The sequence below is a fragment of the Beta vulgaris genome, chromosome 6 (assembly GCF_026745355.1).
Source record: "Beta vulgaris subsp. vulgaris cultivar EL10 chromosome 6, EL10.2, whole genome shotgun sequence".
Taxonomy (NCBI): Eukaryota; Viridiplantae; Streptophyta; class Magnoliopsida; order Caryophyllales; family Amaranthaceae; genus Beta; species Beta vulgaris.
The window spans coordinates 29312719-29329719 of record NC_079207.1 but is presented as its reverse complement, the minus strand read 5'-3'; positions in this window follow the sequence as shown (position 1 = coordinate 29329719).

The window sequence follows — 17001 nt, the reverse complement described above, 5'->3', positions numbered from 1 at the left end:
CGTTCGAAGGTGACGGTTCATTAACCAAAATGGACTCAAGGTCATCCAAAAAAAATATCATCAACATGATTATCAAAGACCTCTGGAACATTATCACGAGGAGAATCATGAAAAGGAAATTCATTTTCATGAAATTGCACGTCACGAGAGAAAAAATCTCCACTTTCAAGATCATATAACTTCCATCCTTTCTTCCCAATAGAATAACCAACAAAAATGCACCTACGACTACGGGGGACAAACTTGTTACCTTTGGCTTTTTGGTTATGAGCAAAACATAAGCATCCAAACACTTTCAAAGCATCAAAATCAGGAGGTGTACCAAATAACACCTTATACGGGGTGCGATCATGCAAAACACCAGAGGGAGTTCAATTAATAATGTAGACAACAGATATAACACATTCCCCCCAAAAAGTAACAGGAAGATTTGCTTGAAACATCAAAGCTCGAGCAACATTAAGAATGTGGCGGTGTTTGCGCTTCACTCTGCCATTTTGTTGAGGGGTCCCAACACATGAGGTTTGAAAGAGAATACCACATCAAGTAAAATAATCTAACATGCAATTAAATTCCGTCCCATTGTCAGTACGCACAATTTTGACATGAGTTTCAAATTGACGTTCTACCATAGCAAAAAATGAAGTGAAAGCCTTTTGCACCTCAGTTTTATCGCGCAACAAATACACCCAAATAGCACGAGAAAAGTCATCTACCACAGTCAAAAAATACACAGCATCACAAGAAGAGGGAGTAGAGTAGGGGCCCCACAAATCACAATGAACTAAGGCAAACATAGTTGTGGCATTATTATTACTAGTAGGAAAACTGTCCCGAGTTTGTTTAGCTTGAGCACAAACAACACAAGCCTTATTCAACTTTTTCTTAGTATAGCTAGAACGAATAGCAGGAACTAACTTGACGACACGATCAGAAGGATGCCCCAATCTATGATGCCATAACTCAAACTCTGTTAAATCAGGAACAGTGAATGCTTGTATGGTAGGAATGCTGCGGAAAAAATAAAGTACATCTCGACGTTCATTTTTGTGAGGAACGTTGGTCCTGTATAGCACATATAATGTTATATCGATGGTCCTGTATAACACATAAAGAATTAGTGAAGTGAACAAAACAATGAGACTCATCAATAAGTTGAGATATCGAAATCAAGTTGCAAATTAATTAAGGAACAAATAAAACGTGATGGGGAAGTAGGCCGCCAGGGCTAAGAACGGTGCCCGCGAATGTAGCGACAGTATGACGACCATTGGGTAGGCCGACCGGGAACTCAGAAATAGGCTGCAAGTTAGTAAAAAATTCGCGAGTGCCAGATACATGATGAGATGCTCCAGTATCTAACAACCAAGAAGTGGAGTAACACTCACCCATCATACGATCCTTGGATTTTGTCTCATTGTTAATAAGGTTTAAAAGAACCTGGACTTGTGCAGGACTAAGATCTGAAAGAGGGGTGCCTCCCCCTCCGATCCTGAACGTGGCAGCAGCATTATGAGGCTCAGTAGCATCACCGGGAGTAGGCCCATACATGGTAGCACTAACAAAACCTGACTCGGCAGCACCGGAGTCAAGAATAGCATGGGCACGTACAGCACCCTTCGAACTAGAGGACGGTGGATGCGGGGCAGCAGTAGATGCGGAAGAGCCTCCACCATATTTCTTAATATACCATGGAGAAGGACCATGAAGTTTAAAGCAATGGTCACGGTCATGCCTGCGACGTTTACAGTACGTGCAGGTAAGAGTGGATTTGTCCAGTTTGTCATATTTACGGGCTTTCCCATGAGAAAGGGCACGGAATTTTTCTTCTTGAATAAGAGCTTGGTGCGCACGGTCAAGATTTGAAGGGGGACTTTGAGATACGAGGTTAGTACGTACAGTACCATAAAGGTCATCATCAATGCCAACAAGTAATTGATCAAGACGTTCTTCATCACGATCCGTGGCGAGCTTGGCAGCAAGACCACAAGTACACGAGCCACATGAACAAGAATAGAGAGGTTTCAACCTAGTAAGTTCATCATACAAGCCCATAAGACGATTGAAATAATCTTCCACAGATTCAGTTTTCGATTGTTTACATCCCACAATGAGAGCACGAAGCTGTTGGAGACGAGGTCCATTAGCAACGAAATAATGTTTCTCCAAATAGTCCCATAAACCTTTAGCCTCGACATGAAAGGGAAGGGAAGCAACAAGTTTGGGGTCTAAAGTTCGCAAAATCCAAGAAACAATCATAGAATTTACCGTTTCCTAGTCAAGTAATTTCTTCGAAGTAGAGGGCTTCGAGATTGTACCGTCCACAGAGCCGTATTTGCGGCGCGCCTTGAGCGACAAGGTGATGGCCCTAGTCCAAGCCACGTAATTATCACCTTTAAGAACAACATGAGAAATAATGTTGCTGGGTTGATGACCGGAACCAAGGTAGAACGGTGACGAAGGATCAAGCTTAGCATCGTCACCCATGGCAGCGCACAACAAACCACGTTGGTGGAGCTGTAGGCAGCACAAGCAGAGGACGAGAGAAGAGAATCTTAGTTATTTTTTTTGGTATAGTTGAAAATATTTAAATCTTAGTCTCATATTATCATCAAATTTAAAATATGTATGTCGTTACTGACACTTTTTTAGTTTCAAGTGATTAGTAATTGCAAAACTATTTCTTTTAAACTTCATAACATTTTAAATCACTCATACCTTAGCAGAGGCACAAATGCACAATCTAGTGTTGAATTATGTAAAACTTACAGTCATTGCCATGGCAACGCCCCAACTCATCACTGCATAATATTTTTAAGATTAATTAATATTTGAATATATATTATATAGCTTGAGATCAAATTTTGTTTCATATTACTTGAACTTACAAATATTATCAAAAGAGATGGTTTAATTTTATTATAAAAGTATACCTACTAAATAGATTAAACTAGTGACAGAAAGAAATTAACGTAGTCACTATTAGGCTAATTCTCTTTTTGATATTGGGCTTACCATTGCCTAATTTTAATTTAAAATTAGGTGGTCTCATACAAGAAAAACTCTTAAGGTTATCGTATTTATTTTATCATCTTAGAATATAATTACTTAGATTTGATGTTTATGAATCCCAATTAAATATAAAATTTAAAATAAAAATTGAATTTTGATAATCCAACCTTTAAGTTGTCTTTTTAAAATAGTCCCACTTATGAGTTATTTTTTAATAATCCAGCCTTTTGGTGGTATATTCTTATAATGGTACTTGACATGCTGTGACCGACATAACAGGTCAAGTGTGACACGTATCGCACTCTTATTGGTTAGACCATTTTCTCTGTCCTCTACCTCTTTTAACCACCACATAGCCACCACTACCACCACCCCATGAATTACATATGTTAGAAATTGACAATCGCAATGGCAAAGAGACACTGATTTCAAGATTGTGCCATGGTAGGAGACCACTGACTTGAAAGCAATTACGGCCTGACTACAGTGGTAATCGATCTGGCCGGAAAGCTCCCCAAGGTTAACACAGCAGCCTAAACTGCCACCACTAGCAGTATAGACTTTGGAGAATAGCACGAACCTAGGAAAAGAAAGAGAAGAGAATATTTTGTGTTTGTGGAACTGATCAGAAGGCACTGATTTTATGGGAAGAAATCAGGCAAAAAACGAAAGGCAATAAAACCAGAGAGGATATCACGGGATTGCCATTGATACCGTAACGGTCAAAACGTTACAGTCTTCAACAGTCACACACACGCCCAGCCTGGGTCCAAAAAGTTAGTTAAGTTAAGTTTATTCCCCCAAAGCCCAAGGGTCGGTCCGGGCGGGCGGCGCACGCGCGTGTGTGATAGCAAGCCCAAACTCAAGCATAACATCCAACCACAAAAGCATCTCAAGTACCAACTCAATAAGAGTAAGGAAGAAGAAAGCATGGAATATATAAAGCAAGGGAGTATTCCCTCCCACAAGCAATGTGGGACATTTATTGAAAAGCAGACAACGCTTTTCGAGCCTTGATTCCAACAACATAGTTTAGTAAACTAATCCTTAAGAAGTATTACCACTAGTGGAAAAATGAAGAAGGGTTGCGCTTTTTGACAGCAGTCCTTTCAATAGCAGCCCTTCACTTTTTGATTAGAGTTGCGCTACACAAGTGCAGCCCTTCTAGCTTAGAAGGGCTGCGCTTTTTAGGTAAAAGCACAACCCTTCTAAGCTAGAAGGGTTGCGCTTTACCTAAAAAGCGCAGCCTTTCCTACCAAAAAAAAGAAAATTTTTTTTAACTTTTTGACATTCTTTTACTCATATATTAATCTCACATTTTCTGAATTTTAACATTTGCATTAAACTTTAAAGTAAACCATCCAAATCCAGAAGAGAAGAAATTACAGAAGAGAAGAAATTATAGATCTACAATGCAACTAAACCCAAATATACAGAAGAGAAGAAATTATAGATCTACAATGCAATTAACCCTAAAACAAAAAAAAAGAACGAAACGAAAAGGAACAAAAACTAATATATAGAAGAGAAGAAATTATAGATCTAAAAATACAAGAACATTAATCAAAACAAAGATTAAGGCCTTGTTTGGTTGTATATAGGAAGTCATACTTCTTAGGAAGTTGTTTTTTCCATGTATTTGAAATTCCTAGGAAGTGGAAAATTGTGTTTGGTTGATAATGCAAAGTAGAACTTCCCATGGGAAGTTCTACTTACCTAGGGGGACCTAGGTAAGTAACTTCCTCCATTTTGGAGGAAGTAGAACTTCCGAGGAAGTGCAAATTCCCATGATTTTGCCAACCAAACAACTTCACGTACTTCTACTTCCTAGGAATTTGCACTTTCCATGATTTGTTTTGTCAACCAAGCAAGGCCTAAGAAATTATAGGATTGAAAATACAAGAACATTAATCAAAAACTGCCTCCAAACATTGACCTAATAATGTTTAAATACGTAAAACAAATCCCTAATACATAATTAAGGAAATAAAAAAATTGGGAAAAACTTAAAATGCCTATTTGGAGCCTTAAACGAACTCGGATGGCTTGAAAAGCCTATACGTCACGGCGTAGCGGTGTGTTTGACTCGTTGGCCCGTTCCGCTTCCGAAAAGGTATCACAATAGGCAATCGGACTCCGTCGGCATGATTAGTGCAAATCATTTCAGGCTTTTTGTCGCAATTCTGGGAGTTTTTGAGAGAGAAGAGAGGATGAGAGAGAAGGAGGAAAGGGAGGAGGGACAGGAGAGAGAAGGAGGAAAAGGGAGGAGGGACGTGAGAGAGGAGAGAGAGGGATAATATATTTGAAGCCCGCGAATTTTTTATTTCAAATTTTTTTTAAGAAGGGCTGCGCTTTTCTTCAAATGCGCAGCCCTACATAACAGAAGGGCTGCGCTTTTGAAGAAAAGCGCAACCCTTCACTAGTGGGGCTGCGCTTATAGAAAAAGTGCATCCCTTCCTTTTTTTCCCCTAGTGTACCTTTGTTTTTCAAAGATCTATTCACACATGTATGTTTATACTCCCTTTGTTTTTTTTTATCTTTCTCATTTCTATGTGAGCGTTTCTCAACACATCTCTTTGAACTTAAATTTCTTTTATTATATATTAGTAAAAAGTGTAACGATTGAATATTAATAAAGTACTAATTAAGACAAATTAAACCAGACATCACATGACTATATTTTTTCTTATAAATTGAGAAAAAATAAGATTGTCTCTAAGTATGAATAATGTCAAGATCTCAAGTGAGAAAGATAAAAAACAAAGGGACTACTTTTTGTTTTGTAATATAACATACCTAACATATAAATATTTCAGGCAAGAGTTAAACTATGTATAAGTTGGATTACTATCTCTAGATTATAATGAATTTAGTAACGCCTAAATTTACACGAAGCCATATAAAAAGTTTAGGAACAATATGAAATTTAAAAAAAAAAAAATTAACGGCAGAAAATAGATTTTGAAGAAACAAAAGTACATAATTTAGAAAAAAAAAGAAGAAAATTTCCACTGGTAGGCTCTTGTTGTTGAGAATTCCTAATGGTAGATTAAACTTTTTTTTATTCCCATTGTCAGGCCTCAATTTTCCTAATTTAGTCAAGTGTAACATTAACGCGGCTTAATTGTTAATTTCATGTTTAGTTTAATTATTCTCTTAAGTTTTGCCTCCGTCCTTGATTTATTTAGATCAAACAATAGGTCAAAATTTATCTTTATGATTGATCCTAATATATCTTGATGTACTATTAGTAGTATTAGACCTGGCAAAGTTGGTCCTGATCCGGAAATCCGGTCCGAAATATTCGATCCGTGGTCCGATCTGGGTCCGAACGAGACGGTCCGAACCTTTATCCGAATCCGAAACGGTCCCGATCCGGTCCGAATCCCGATCCGAAATAATCTTCATCCGAAACTCATCCGAAATCCGAATGATCCGATATAATCTTACCCGATCCGACCTGATCTAAAACTGATCCGACCCGAAGGTAAACCGATCCGAAATTATTGGTTTCGATTAGGCTTTGATCTGAAATACCCGAAACTTACCCGTTTTTTTTATATAAAAAATAATCATTGGCATAAGTATTCCATTCATTCCACCATAGTCCGATTCCGATCCGAAATAATAGTCCGAACGATGACCCAATCCGAAACGATCCGATCCCGGTCCAAATGTAACTTGATCCGAAAACAGTCCAATCTGAATTGGTCCGGTCCGATTCCGATCCGAAATAATAGTCCGAACGATGACCCAATCAGAAACGGTCCGATCCGGTCCGATCCCAGTCGGGATGTAACTTGATCCGAAAACGGTCTGATCTGAATTGGTCTGGTCCGAATCCGATCCGATTGGTCCGATTGCCAGGTCTAAGTAGTATGCATACTCCTCATGTGCTTTTTTAATAAACTGAAAGATCCACTATTTTTTTGACTTCTGAAATATATAAAGCATATTTAAGGGGGAAAAAATACACAATGATGAGGTAAAAAGATGGATTTGCCATGAATTTTTTTTTTTTTTTAAAAAAAGAATAAAGCAAGTGAGTGACAGTCATAATGGAACGTATGTTATAATGGGAATGGAGGGTAGGCTAGAGGAAAAGTGAAATTAGAATTGGAGGGGGAAAATTTTTGTTTGTCAATTAGGAGTCTGGACCTAAATAAATTATGGTTAATAGGGCTTACGCAAAACTTAACACAAGTATTAAAATCAAACATGAAATTAACGTTTAAGTCTCGTTAATGTTACATTTGGGTAAATTATGAAAATAAAACCTAACATCGGAAAGAAAAGAAGTTGAATCTACTATTAAAAAGTTACAAGAAAATGAGCCTACCAATAGGAATTTTCCAAAAAGAAAATTGCTGCACATTAAAAAGTTTAGAAACGAGGAGGCAATCAAAAGAATTTTTGCATCATCGTGAGTGTCAATGAGCACTATGCACAGTTTTGATTCAGTTCATGGATATCCATTTTTGTACGAAACTTCGCATGCCTAGCTCGGGGTGACGCCAAACATTGCCGTCCAAATTGTGGATAAAAATAGGTTGTGAAAGATGTGGCAAAATATGAATTGAAATCTTAACGTGAGGGAACCGCACCTCAACAGATGGACATGGTGATTGGCGGATTTTTAGGTCCCCTCGTCTAGCAAAGAAACTTTGGTAGGCAAAACAATAACTTAGTGTCAGATAATTAAATTAAACAAATAGCACTAAATGTCGAATATCAAGAATGTTAATTCTCATGGACAAAGGACGTTTTAAGAAAAAGGCAAAATGGCAGCCCCCAATGTTAACTAAAGCATAAGAATTACATAACCATAATTTCTAAAAGAGAAGATATTCGGTCAGACGCGTCCGACCATAATATTTGGTCGGACGACTTTCAGTTGGTTTCAATTTTTTTTAGTTGGCTTCAATTTTTTTCAGTTGGTTTAAATTTTTGTTCAGAGGACCAAATGAAAGAAAAACAACACAAGTTGAAAGAATTTACACACCAACTGAAAGAACACATAAGACCAAATTAAAGAAAAACAACACAAGTTGAAAGATTTAACACACCAACTGAAAGTCAACAGAAGACCAAATGAAAGAAAAACAACACAAGCTGAAAAAATTTACACACCAACTGAAAGAACACAGAAGACCAAATGAAAGAATTTACACACCAACTGAAAGACAAGTAATCTCTCACCAAATTATTACTATCTTCTTCTCTACTCCTACCTCACACCAACTGCTATGTCTCACTCCTACTCTCTCTCCTACTCTCTCTCCTCCAAACTCTCGAATCTAATCATCCTGACCATCATCTTCCTCATCTTCTTCCTCTCCAACTTCGTTCTCTCTCCGACGACCGCCATTGGCATGTTTTCTGGTGTGGTTCTTCCTCCTCTTCTCCCGCCATCGAAGTAGTTGTATTAAAAGTTCGCTCTCAACTTCCCAGATGGAGAGCAACATGGTTGTGAAAGAAGACACTGAATTTAAGTCTTCATTTGATGAGTATTTAAAGGCGATGGAGTCAAACTGATAGGGACAAGAAGAAAGTTCAAAGAGGGAGTGGCCGTGAAAAGAAGTTTAGTGATATTGCAGTCAGTAAAGATCTTCCGAAACATCAGAAACGGAGGGAGACTGTTAAATTTAAAAGGTTTGTAAGGTCGTCCGACGGAAAGTATTGGGTCAGATGGTCTGACCCAATACTTTCACTTTCTAAAAATATCTAGTCAATCTAGATGTGTTACGGAAGATTGTATATAGTTTCTTATTACTTGTATATTTCCCATCTCTATTAAGTTTTCTTATCATACTTTTAATATATATAATGTGATTGATCAATGAGAAGGCCAAGTTTCAAACACTAATTATATTTTCTCATGGTATCGGAGCCATAATCTCCATTTTTTTCCTCTCTCTCGTCTCCCACTCGCTCGCTAGCCGCTACCAAGCTGCAGCCATGACCCGCGAATCTCCCGAAAAACAAACACCGCCGCCTACCTCCACTCTTCCTCCTCTCAAAATTAATTCTCCTTTCTATCTTGGTACGGGGGATCGTATGAGCTAGGGATTTTATAACTCCAACTCACCTTCCGTTGGATAATTACGATGATTGGACATCCGATATTCAAATAGCTCTTGAAGCTCGACGTAAGTTTGCGTAGATGTTAGGTTTTTTTGAAAGAATATATAGACTTTAGTTAATTGAATGAGTAAAGTTTAGTAGATAATACTTTTTAAGAAATGAATCCAATTTACCTTATTGTTGTTTGTAACGCTTTATACAACAAATACTAGAACTTGTAACAATATTTGGCAAATATTCCTATTCTTTTCCAGACTAGTCCAAACTTGATTTGTAAAATTGATTTATCGTCTCTAGATTCATCCTTGCCAAATGATCTCAAAGGCTTTTCTTCTTCTATGTTTTATGTTAATTCTTAACAAGGTAGATGGTGATCCATGATTGTGATGAAAGTTGGCAAGATCTTATAAAAAACTAACTAAAAGAAATTATAAAACATTTTTCTTGTGGTAAAAAATATCTTATTTGGACAATCAATTTCATAAAGTATTAATCGGAAAAAAGGTACCGCCTGCATAATTATTGGCATCCACCTTTTCCCTTTATTGTTCCTCCCTTTTTCCTTCATATTTTTATTTTCTTTCACTTGACTAGTTGACTTTTTTGGTGTCATAACTCATAGTGCGATATCAAAATGACATCTCACAAAATTTGGTATCAAAACTAAGTCAAAGTGGTACCAAAATGTAACCTTAGTACCAAAATAGAGTTACTTTGGTCATGTATCAAATGACTCTATTTTGGTACCACTTTGACTTAGCTTTGGTACTAGAATTTTTGTCATATGTCATTTTGGCATCTAATTATGAGACGCCAATTCAAGCTCCACAAGTTCACAATTGTAGCCACTGCTACAACAAAATCCAGCATCAAGAAAACATGGAACTGCAAATCATTTATTATAGAATTACTAAACGTCACCCTAATTTTTACTGATTAATGCCCTAATATGTATTTTTATACGTATAACATATTTAAAGTTTCATACTCTCTCGTGCTCACCTTTTAAAGCTTGCTTGGTGGAGGTGGTGGTGAACTCACCTGATGGCTTTGAGGTCAAAAGTTCGAACCTCGCTACCTACTTGTGCTTGGGAGTAGGAATTTCCTTATATCCCCCCTACTCTCAAGCATTGACCAGTGTACCTGGGTTGGCTAACCTGCAAGAGGTGCTAGTCAAGTGGGGGTCCTTTTTCTTACCAAGGGGTCTCGAGTGGGGGCCCAAAAAAATACTTTCTCGTGCTCACCAAGTAGTACTGCTAGTAGTAAGGTTTCTATATTAGAATTTTTAGATTATGAGATCAAACTTCACTAGAGGCACTTTGGGGCAGGATTGTTCTACCTTTCCCCCACTTTTGAAGGGCATTGGATATGTAGCTTGGTAGGTCAGTTTAACTTCTATTAGATTTTGAGCCAATAATATGATTCACCTTACCTATTCTTCTAAAAAAATATTCTCATGCGCTCTCTCTCCCCTCCACATACCCTCTCATCTTTCCCTTTCCCTCTCATCTTTCCACCATTAAAGAACATGAAACACCGTGAGTTCGTCCAAACACCAAAGCAACTGACTTGAAATGATAATCAACGCAACCACGATGCTCAATTGGATTCTCGTCATTATGTTCCCTAACGTTAACACACCACCCTCACATAAATAAATTTTTGGGTGAGAGATTGTCAGATGAAATTATGCCTAAAAGAAGAGGAAGAAAAGAAAGGAATTAGAAAGATGATGATTACAAGCATCCCATCGAAAGAATAAAATATACTTCTTATTAAGAAGAGACAAAGCAAGAGTCGCCACTCTAAGCAATAAAGCACATCATACATTTTTCTCTCTTTTTCAATATTTACTACAACAATCTCCCACTAAAGATAAGAAAATAGAAATGGATAATACAAGAAAGAAGGAAACTTTGGGCCCAAGAGGAGATAATTACTTAATACTTGGTATTACATAAATAAATTTGAAACCAAATGCTTAGTAAAGTAAGGCAACAATCACTAGTATAAAATCAATTATTTGCGTTGGATGCTAGCTAGACTCCATATGCTAGACACCAGCCGTGCCCAGCATGCATGAAACTTATACAATGTGCGTCCGATGTAGGATGAAGTGTGACGAAGATGGGGAAGTATATGCGTCGAGTGTTGGACAATGTTCAACACACATCATCCTGGCCCGCACCACTCCAACCAACACCCTAGCATGCCTACACATGAGCTATGTGCGTCGGATGTTTGCTATGTACGATGCAAATGAATGGCTTCTGCGTCGGTTATTGCCAATGTCTGGCGCAAATGATTGACTTTGTTTCTTATTTTTTACCATTTTTTTTACATAAATTAAACGTCATATATCAAAACTAAACGAACATATATTAATAACTATGAGAAGAAATTTCGGTAGAGTCTTCTTTGTATTTTAGATATCTCATGAAACGATTGGGAAAATTTTAATAAATAACCAAAACCAGTTCTAGTAATATCTCAATCAAGCAACCAACCAAGGTTCGATCAACAAAATATTATTCAATCTAAAAATACATATACTAACTAGCTACTTTCTCGGATGAGCGCTTCAAACTGTTCTCCCCAAGTTCTTTGATTTCGGTGATCTCCTCAAAGGAGTATGGCTTGGTACTTCTTGGAAAATAAAATCCTAAAAATATATTAAATTACTTAATATACTTCAAAATCTATAAGTATCAAATATTATTACTAATAACGAATTTACAACATATACATACCTCATATAAATTATCTGACTAATAAATGTCATCAGGATATAGCCACATTCAGTTCATGTCGATTGTTTAGCACACTACATATATATTAGAATCTCAAATAAAATCATAAATATAATTATAAAATGTGTATCAAATACAAAATCATGAGAGTTTTACCGGCATAGTTATGCAAGATAATTTAGTTCCACTAGATCCTTGAAGGCGCTTGAAACTTGTATACGAACTATAAATATAGAAAATTTGTAACAATTAATTACAATAAACACTTAAAGCTTATTTAAAATATCATAAAGTTCATGTAAAAATAATTAACACGTCTAATAATTATGAAATTACGTAATTAGTGTTAACTTGATAGCTAATGATCTATTTCTCTGGAGCGAATCAAATTCATATACCTCTTTCTTAAATAGAGAAATGACAAGAACAATCTGATGTTCCCTGAGGCATGAAGCAAAATGTGATTTCTATTGAATCACAAGTTCATAAAGATTAAACAAAGTGAAGCTTAGTTTAACTAACATATTTAGCTTCTCAATATACGGACACAGGAAGAAACGCATATCTTGCATCGCTTTCATTGAAGTTGACATGTAGTTAAAAATATAGAGGTTTTCAAGGCTAACAAAATATGAAGATAAGATAGAATGATAAGAAGATTGGCGTGTCGTGGAATACACCATTGACTTGAAGCGATAATCATCGACAAAACCATGATGCTCAATTGTATTCGTCGTTCCGTTCCCCAAGGTTAACATACTTTCACAAAAAGGCATTTTCGGATAAGAGGTTGGTGTCACATAAACTTATGCCAAAATAAGAGGAAGAGAAGAGAGAAATTAATAAGATTATAAAGCATTCCCCTCCAAAGAATGGAATATACTTATTATTAAGAGGAGGCAAAGCAACAGTCAGCACTCTAAGCAATAAAGAATATGAAACATCCTTCATAATTATGAGAAAACCTCCAAATTTAACATGGGAGTCACAAGTAGAAAGATAGAAAATGTAACACCCCAATAATTTTCTATTTTCTAAATTACCTTTTCAATATAAAATTTAGAGAATTATCAAAGTATTATCGCCTGTGTGATAATGTATCAACTTATTCAGAATCTTGCAGCGGAAATATAGTAAATAAACTTAGATATAAAACTTAGTCAACCAATGAAGTCATCTCTAAAAGTTAAACCAAAAATCAACACTTTATAAATTGAATAAAACATGCCAATCAAATTGAATAACAATCACGTATGAACTGAAATTAGTTCCCTATACATGATACTACATAATTCTCATCCTTAGGACATGATACTAGTCCAATCAACATATAGGTTTGTACGTATCTTGTGTAGACAAATCGAGATGCCACTTTCACAACCTTAAAAGTCGCCGAAAGATAATTCTCCGCCTAAAATAACCAATATAACCAAAAATCAATACTTTATAAATTTCCAGCAATATTGAAAAACTTTAGAACCTTCTTAAAAACATTTAAAAACCTTTCCCATCATTAAAACTAAGTTATTAAAGTCTCCTAGTATAGTACTACTATATTAGTTATTAAAAAACCTCAAAAACTCATACTTTAATCATAAAAACTCCATCATTAGCATCCTTTTCAAATTTCCAGCAACTTATAATATAATGAAACCCTTTTTAAACATACTTAAATATAATTAAAATCAGAAGAATACTCAATTTCATAAACTATAATATACTACTATGATTTCCAACTCATAAAACCCTAAAAATTCATGCTTTGCTACTTAAAATCTCAATCCAAACATAATAAGTAAATCAAAAATTTAATTACTTCATTATATAAACTACATAATCTTAGATTCATAATTAAATCGTCAAAATATAATTTTAAACATAAACATATTAAAAATATTCTCAAAAACATAAACTTTGCATTGAAAATAACTTGAGGAGAAAGAAAAATAACCAAACAAAGAAGAGGAGGGAAGAGACACACAACGGCACAGGGGCGACGACTGCTGCTACCTGATCAGTGGTGGTCGTCGGTCGATCACGAAGGAGAAGGGCTGATGGAAAGAAAGAGGAAGAAAGAAAAAAAAAGAAAAGAGGAAGAAAGAGAGAGAGGAGGCCGAAAAAGTGAGGAGGGAAGAGAGAGAAAATAAAGTGTAGGAAACTTGGGATTTGGGGGGTTTATATAGGTTTTTCCTTTTGGGCTTAGGAAAAAGTGTTTGGGATAAAATAATATTTAATGGTTGATGAGTTGAGTAGTTGGGTTCCTCTAACCTAATTTAAAATCTATTTTGTTAAACCCAAATGTATTTTAAGCAATTGAAATATATTTCAAGGTATGACTAAATAAAATATTTGACTTCTTTAAATCATTAAATAATTCCTTTGACTTTCAGATAGTCAACATTTCAAGAAATAAATCGTTTTCATACTAAAACATACTAACATATATATAAATATACATTAGAATATATTTATAAAATTCATAATTTTACGGGGGATTACAGAGTTTTTTGGATTTGGGATGTTGCCTGATCGGGAGGAGTTGCCCGTCACATCAGGCAGAAGCCAAAACATCTATTTTTTACAAACTCTAAATCTACTCTCGCTCGCGATCGGGCTTGGCTTGCCTGAAGCATCGGGCAATACATTTTTCTCTCTTTATTAATATTTACTACAACACCATGTGTGCAGGTGCCTACCATATAGCTTGAGCCTGCGCTGGGGTATCTACAATGGATGTCTCACCGTATCTTTTTTTATTAAAAAAAAGGATTTTCTCACCAAATACCCCCGACAAATTAAAAAATTCACCATATACCCTCAATGTTTCAGAAATGCACCGTATACCATTGAGTTCTCGAAAACGTGCACCAGATACCCTTTTTCTAACTGCAGTTAACCCACCGTTAGCTTTATTTACGATTTTGCCATCATTAAACCCTAATCTTAATCTAATCTAACCCTAACCCTAACCTAACCCTTACTCTAACACCTCTAAACCCTTTCCCTTATTCTAACCCTAACCCTAACTCTTTGGCATCCCCCACCCCCTCCCTCCCCTTCACCCCACCCCACCCTAGCGCTTATCCCTCCCCCTCCCCCACCGTCGCTGCGCATCCGTTCATCGCCGGCCTCCCCCACCCCCTGCGTGTCCGTTCACCGCCAGCCTCCTCTCACCCCTTCCCCAGCGATTTCTCAGCCTCGATTTCACAACCCTTCGAACGCCAAACCCCACCCCTCCCCCTCGAACGCCAAACCTCCACCCCTCCCCTTCGAACTTTCAAAGTCTCAAACTGAAATCACCTTACTATGGTCGGCGGTGAAATCGGCGGGGCTTGGAAATTCCGGCGGTTAAGGACTCAAATTCTGCCGCGAAAACTTGTGTGTTCTTTCCGGCAGCAAATTTCGAATTCGAAGGGGGGAGAGGGGGGCGGTTGGAGGGGGAGAGGGGCAGTTGGAGGGGGACCGTGGAGGGGCAGTTGGAGGGGGACCGTGGAGGGGAAGGGGTGGGGTTAATGGAGGATGGGGGGAAGGGTGGGTTTGGGTTTAGATTTTAGGGTTAGATTAGGATTAAGGTTAGAGTTAGATTAGGGTTAGGTTTTAGGGTTAATAATGGCAAAATGGTAAATAAAGTTAACGGTGAGTTAACGACAATTAGAAAAGGGTATCCGGTGAACGTTTTTGAATAGTCAATATATGGTGAATATCTGGAACATTGAGGGTATATTGTGAATTTTGTAATTTGTCGGGGGTATTTGGTGAAAAAACCCAAAAAAAAAAATCTATTTTTTCTCATAAACTCAAAAGTCATATCTAAACCTTTTCCTTTTGCAGGATTTGTTTCGTGGATGTGATTTTTTTGTGGGATGCCCAGTGGTGGGTTGTGGTGGCAGCGGTTCCAATGATAGTGGCGACTCTAGTGGTGGTAATGGAAGAAGAAGGGAAAGGAAGGAAGAGGGAAGAGGGAAGAGAAATGCCAAGTATAATAAAAAGAAACCCACGTGTTATATATTAATATCTTACCTAAATAATCAAATCAAATCGAACAACCAAAGAAAAAATATTATTTGAAATATTCAAATCATTTCAAGCCCAACTACTAATATTGAAGTAGAATAGTAGTTAAACCGGTTAACGTGTCGGAGTCGGGTTTAAATGTTCAACTCTAATCCATCCCGTTTAATAAACTGGCTATGTTAGGTCCACCCACTTACTTAAATGGCTTGGAAAGCTTAACCCAAACCCACTAATTTTGTGCCGGGTTTTGTTCGGGTTAGCGTATCATGTCAATTTTTTACAACCTCTATTTAATTTATAAAGATGTTCCTTACACATTTTCCGAAACTAAAAACGAGGTGGTGTGATGCTATTCCAATGCACCAAAAAGGATATTAACATATCTCGTTACAAGGATATACATGCAACTATATTCGTAGGATCTGTTCTATTCACGTTATTTTCAATTTTTATCAGAAAAAGAAGTTATGATAAATTTAGATCATTTATACAAGGTCAAATAAGTATAGTTCACAAAATTAAGCAAAAATAAAGCCATACACTCTCACAATATAAGGTCTAATAAGTACGAATAATGTCTAATAAGTTAAGTTAAATTCAGATAATCAAAAATAAATTGAATAGAACAGGTCCTAAATTATTTTTGCTTATATATAAACTTCACTTAAATTATTTGATATTATCAAAAATTATCTGAAGTTATTAGTTCTTATAATTTGACTATATTAGAGTTTATCGAAACTTATTAGATCTTATTTTGTGAGAGTGTCAAATCTTGTTTTTGCTTATTTGAACTTATTAGTGCTTATTACTTTATTAGAACTTGAACATATTTTTTCTAATAACAACTGAAAATAAGGTAAACAGAACAAACTCAAGAGTTCATTCATCATTAAGATTCATTTTTGCTCATCTGCTCATTTGGATCTCTCCTATCTAGTACATTTTGATCATTTGAGATGATTTCACATGAGCAATAAGCAAAGAAAATAGCTTTGAGTACTGTAGTACAATCAGGGTACACCTGGATGTATCATAAATTTGTAGACCCTTAGTGCAAGAACTTAAACCACATATCTGATCCATTTACACTAGATTTGACAAAGTTTATCCAAACCAGTTTATCCAAATTAATTGATTC